General features: G+C 41.7%; 1 protein-coding gene across 1 annotated transcript in view; it reads left to right on the top strand.

Annotated features, from left to right (window-relative positions):
- LOC109897613 (glucosidase 2 subunit beta) overlaps positions 1–6,102 on the top strand; it is a 40,094-nt gene that overhangs the window by 28,224 nt on the left and 5,768 nt on the right. The gene's annotated exons all lie outside the window — the stretch shown is intronic.

The following is a 6,102-nucleotide window of genomic DNA, read 5'->3' as shown; positions in this document are numbered from 1 at the left end:
TAATGCAGCCAATCACAGCACAAACAAACAAAAATGGCAAACCATTAAAATCAGGGCGTAATATCAAAGCAGGAAATCACCAAAGCTGACTAATGGGTTGAATGAGGGACCCCTTCCTATTGGTTGTGTTTTCCTCTACAGTTCTAGTCATGTGCAGGGCAGATGGGGGACTAGTAGTGAGTCAGATGCGAATATTTGGATTTGGCTCCTGAATTGATCTGTGTTTAGATTCAATATATACTTCAAACATGAAATGTTATGTTATGAAAATGAAGATAGGCATGTTTTGTATAGACAAAAACAGCCCAGCCATGGCAGTGGTAGTGTTAGACAGTATAGTACTCAATGTTTCTGAAACATCCTTCTTTTGAGGAGTTGTCATCTCTCCATCCATCCATCCCTCCCTCCCTCCCTCCTTCCTCCACAACAGTGAGTGTGTGGTGAGTGCAGTGCTGACTGAGACAGACTGTTTGGTCTCATCTATAATGCATCCTTTGCCCCAGGACATGATGTGTGACAAATGACCTATTTCTGCACAGATCGCCACAGGGCCTTGACCCTGAGGGTGCGTGTGTGACTGCATTTGTGTGTGGTGTGTGTGTGTGTGTGGGGTGGGGGGGGGGGTGGATATATACATAGGGGGTTGTTGTTGAAGGGTTAATTAATATGTATATACCAGGCGGTGTCAGAGGAAGGCCCTAAAAATGTCAAAGACTCCAGCCACCCTAGTCATAGACTGCTCTCTCTGCTACCGCACGGCAAGCGGTACCGGAGCACCAAGTCTAGGTCCAAAAGGCTTCTTAACAGCTTCTACCCCCAAGCCATAAGACTCCTGAACAGCTAATCAAAGGGCTACCCAGACTATTTGCATTGCCCCCCTTCCCTCTTTTACGCTGCTGCTACTCCCTGTTTATTATCTATGCATAGTCACTTTAATAACTCTACCTACATGTACATATTACCTCAATTACCTCGACTAACCGGTGCCCCTGCACATTGACTCTGTACCGGTACCCCTGTATATAGTCTCGCTATCGTTATTTTACTGCTGCTGTTTCATTATTTGTTACTTATATTTTCAATTTTTTACTTATCTATTTTTTTCTTAACACTTATTTTTCTTAAAACTGCATTGTTGGTTAGGGGCTCATAAGTAAGCATTTCACTGTAAGCTCTACACCTGTTGTATTTGGCGCATGTGACAAATACAATTTGATTTGATGTGTGATTGTATATGTAAAATTGCTACTTGTGTGTTCAGTGTTTGTGTATGATGTTAGAGTGTGTGTGCATGGTGTTGCAAGATGTGACTCTCCCACAACAATGGTGTGTTTTCCTGCCTTCCTCTCCCAGACTGACCTTCATGTGTCCTTAGATGTCGCCGCCTTGAAGAAACGATGGGGGAAGCAGGAGGGGGATGGGATGATTATTGGCATTGACTGTGCAGGTAGCAGGCATTTGCATTTAGTGTGTGGATGCTATTTTTGCCGTGGAGGACAGTAGTGGTGCCCATATCAGGATATCTATCCATTTGTATCACTATGTGTGTTTCAATATTCACACATTTACAGACATAAAATTAACATGCTTGTATAAGAGGCAGACAGTATGGAGTGTGTAGGCGATAAAAGAGGGGACTGTGTTGGTGTGTGTGTGTATGTGTATGTGTATGTGCGTGTGTGTGAGTGAGTGATAATGCCTTATGTAGCTACAATATGTCCCGATGTTTACGATGTGCTTATAGATGTGTAATGTACGTTTTCTATGCCTATATACATTTAGCCTAGATACTGAAGTGAATGTAAATGTAATGTAAACAATGTTCTCAGGAATACTACTTTCCAGTTGTAGGCCATAGTATTTGTGGGTTACAGGTCCTGGCCTGAACACAACAGAACTAGTGTAAAGCTGGCAGCTCTAGGCTGATCTTAGCTGCTCCACTGAGTTGAAATAGATGTTAATTCACCACATAATTGTATCGTAGCTTCCTGCTCCTTTGCCTCTCTCTCCCTCTCTCTCTGTTTGTTCCACTCCCTCCCTCCATCCCACCCTCTCTCTCTCTTCCTGTACCTCTCTTCCTCTCTCTCCCTCTCTCTCTGTTTGTTCCACTCCCTCCCTCCATCCCACCCTCTCTCTCTCTTCCTGTACCTCTCTTCATCTCTCTGTCCTTGTCCTGCAGCTCTCTCCCCCAGACCAGTCAGTTTGTGAATGTGGGCCCTGTCTGATATTTTACATAATTGCCTTACATAAGTAGCCAGCTCAGCTCAGAGCTTGGATGATATTAGCGGAGATGAATATTGCATGAGGAAAGCACTCGTTAAGCGTTAATAAGAGGATAGAGATGGGCCCCGCTGTCAGTCTGTCTTAACCCCGCCCCCACTGTTCACTGTTCTGTCAAGCACTGACTCTATTCAGTATGTACTGTACGTGTTTGTGTGTGTGTGTATGTGTGTGAAAGTGTGTGTGTGTGTGAAAGTGTGTGTGTGTGAAAGTGTGTGTGTAGCCTATGTACTGTATGTGAGTGTCTGCTAGAGAGGCAGATTTTGTCATTAGGTGCTTGTGTGTTGTGTTTTCTGCTTTGTTTGCTGAATAAAAGCGGCTCTTGTGTCACAAAGGCGCCCAGGTCTTTTAACTGACTGCAGCCCCTGGCATTTGCAGTTCACACTTAGTGTGAATAAACAGGCTTAATTGCGGTCCCTCATTAGAAGGCCCTGGTTGGCAGCAGGGCAGGCTGCAGCTGAATCCTCCCTGTGGGTAGGAGGAGAGGGCACCTCAAGCACCTATTGTACATCTCTATGAATTAAAGGATCAAGCATTGCTTTTAGCCTGAAAACCTTTTGTTGTTCTACTGATTATTTTCTTATTTCTAGGGGCCCTTCTCGCCAGTAGAGGTGATTAGGAATCCTGTTGCATGGGTTGGGATTCTGAAGGAGCCCTCAGGCATTCTATTGTTCTAACTCATATAGCTGTCTTAATGTGCTGATTTGATGTCTGCAGAAACCGTATAGAATGCATATTTGGTGGCACTGGGACAAATGTATACATTTTGAGCAGATTATTAATATGTATGTAAACTTCACAGATTCTGAAATACAATATTCATGTGATATATATCCATTTCTCTCTTAGGTTGTGAAAATAGAATACTGTAGTTTTTCTGCATTCATATGAGACACAATACTATGCAGACAGTGTATACTAAAATGAGATTGCCATTGACTATACTGTTTATTTCTGCATCAATTCCATAGAAGAAAACCTGAAGGCTAGTTCAGCTATGAACTTTTTAGATGGATCATTTCATGGCACTCCTATTAATGGAATCAGTCTGACACTTCTCTTGTCATGTCAGGTATGTCCAATGAGTGAAGCACTCAACAGAATATTCACATTCAAGTGCTGGGCCCCAAATGATATGAGGATTTGAAAAGCCAGTGTTAAGATTCATTGAAAAGATGTACTTGTGATTAAACAATTACCATTCTAATTCAGTATCCACATCACACTCCTATCAGCCATAAATGGAATGGCAAGAACATGCACTACAGTGCATCAACACATTACTGATAACTGTTGCTAGTTGCAAATGAGAAAATTATCATAAATAACAACCATTAGAAGTGACAAAGGTGCTGTGCAAAATGCCTACATGAGGATATCAAATGTTTGTTTTTTAATATAAACTGGTGATTTTTTTTGGTGGTTGATAAATGTCAATAGCTTTTAGCGGTGTTCTCCTAACTGAGAAACATCCCAGTTCTTTGTCTTAACAGAATAATGGAATCTGGACTGCGAATGTGTTCAGGTTTCACATGATAATGGCAATGACATTAATGACAGAACAACCAGAAGTCTGAATCAATTATGCATTAAGTTCATAATGTGCTCACTTCCTGTACTAGTATTACATCACAATATATCACAATACACATTACCGCTTCATTACATGAAGACTACATTACATCATACTTGAAGGTCACATTGCATTAAGGTTATTTGTTTAATGGCTGACAAGTTATTTCTCTCCCGTTTGATTCAATCATCAACCCTTGGTTGCCTTATGACGCCGTAGTATGTATTAATGGATGCATGTATGAGTCTGTTCTGTGGGTGTTTTGCGCATGCCTGTGTGTGTGTATTTGGGGGATGGGTAGTGATGGAGCAGACAGCCTCAGGTTAATAGTGGTCTCTGTACTGGGGTGAGCTCTGGGCGATGCAGGGTTTCATGGTAACAGGGAGGAGGGGGCTCCTGCTTTTAGGAATGGATCCACAATTAAATCAGCCCTCTTTGAAATGACATTTGTTGATAATGGCTATTGGCTTAATTCAACACCCGCATATATTATTTGGCATTTCTCTTGGGCTCTCTCTCTCTCCCTTTCTTCATATCTCTCTCTCTCTCTCTCTAGCTAGTTTTATCCCTCTATCTGTCTCAATGTGTTGTCTCTGGGATATTATTAGAGTAGACTGGCTGGTGGGAGGAAGACTCTGAACTTAGATGCCTCTTGTCATCTTTTTACTTATTGATTATATTCTGCTTTCCAAGCTTCTGGATGAGTGTGTGTGTGTGTGTGTGTGTGTGTGATTTCAAACCGGAGTGTTAATGTAGTGTATTCTTCTGTGTTAATGTGGGCCATAGGTGCATAACATGTAAGTGCATTATATTTTGTCATGCGTGGGAGAGTATGCAGTCTACATTAATTGTGAATGTGCAAACCCATTATATGTTCAAAAAGTCATAGTGCATTGTGTATTTGTGTGTGTGTGTGGTTAGAGGAGGTGGGAGTGGGTGGGTGTGAGTGCGACCACCCTTTCTGGTAAGGAACATGTTTTACTCTAAACCTCGTTAAATATAGATGGTTATTAATCTTTCATCTCGACCCGTCTGCGTTGGTATCCAGGGAGAAAACCTTAAATACACCCAGCTCTTAGACAATCTCTCTCTTTTCTTCTTCTCCCTTTCCCACTCTCTTTTCCTCTGTCTATCTGTCACATACAAACACCATCACTAAGACGCTAAACTAAATGCAATAACGCAAGAGTGTGGGTGTTTCTTTAGCTCATTGTTATTCATATTGTGTAACAGTTCTGACTCAAAATTCTGTTTTATATGATATTGTACAACAGCTGATGAAACTAACACTTTAAAAGTGTGAAAAAGTAAGTCAATTTTATTTCCTGTAAGTTGCTGGTTGAAAATACAATCCTACACAGGACCTTCTAATCAGCAGGTTTGCATGCGGGGAGTTTGGGCTTTCCATGGTGACATCACCATGTGGTAAATGACAAAGAGAGTTCCTAACCTCTCTGTCAATGACAGCTAGTTTTCAGTTCCCCCTTCCCCACTCAAACTACTCCCAGACGTGCTTGAGAAATAGTATCTATATATATATTAAGGGAAATCTATTACAGTAAGGTACTTAATTGTTAACCAGAAATGATATAAAAACGACTGTATTAGGCCTTTAAAAAAAGTATAATCTTTGAAAACGCTTTTGTTTTCACTGTCTCCAATGTTCTCCCTCCACTGTTTCTAATGGAAGTCTTTGGTCTAAAATATTATTTAATGAGAGAAATAGAACTCCAAAATAGACAGCACAGTCAGTCTGAGAAGACATATGATCCTGATTCTCGATGTCCGTGCTCCTCAACAGCACCCCCACGGTATTCTCTTCCTCCTCTCCATCTTCCACCTTTTCCTTCTCCTCACCCTCTCTCATCAGTCCCTCTCCATCCCGCTCTCCCACGCCAATATCTCAGCTCCAGTAATACGAGACTTGAAATCAATAGCACATTAGTCTGTCCGGAACCTCCACTGGAATTAAATATGAATGACTGAGATTGCGGCTCTAGCTACATGCTACTGCGAGAGAGGCATATGGCCCATAGGGGATATGGGGTTTAGCTGAGTTCTCTCCATAAAGACCCATTCTGCTGGCCAGTCCCATAGTGAAATTACTGGGGTATCTGTTGTCTTGTTAGGTTGAGAAGCAGTGTGCAGTGATTTGTTGATGTTGTTGTTGTTGTTTACTAGGATCTCCTTTAGCCCGTCATAGGCTAATCATCAGTGACATACATGTTTATACCGATATTGTTTAGGAG

The sequence above is a fragment of the Oncorhynchus kisutch genome, linkage group LG10 (assembly GCF_002021735.2).
Source record: "Oncorhynchus kisutch isolate 150728-3 linkage group LG10, Okis_V2, whole genome shotgun sequence".
Lineage (NCBI taxonomy): Eukaryota > Metazoa > Chordata > Actinopteri > Salmoniformes > Salmonidae > Oncorhynchus > Oncorhynchus kisutch.
This window is presented reverse-complemented; position numbering and strand designations above follow the sequence as displayed.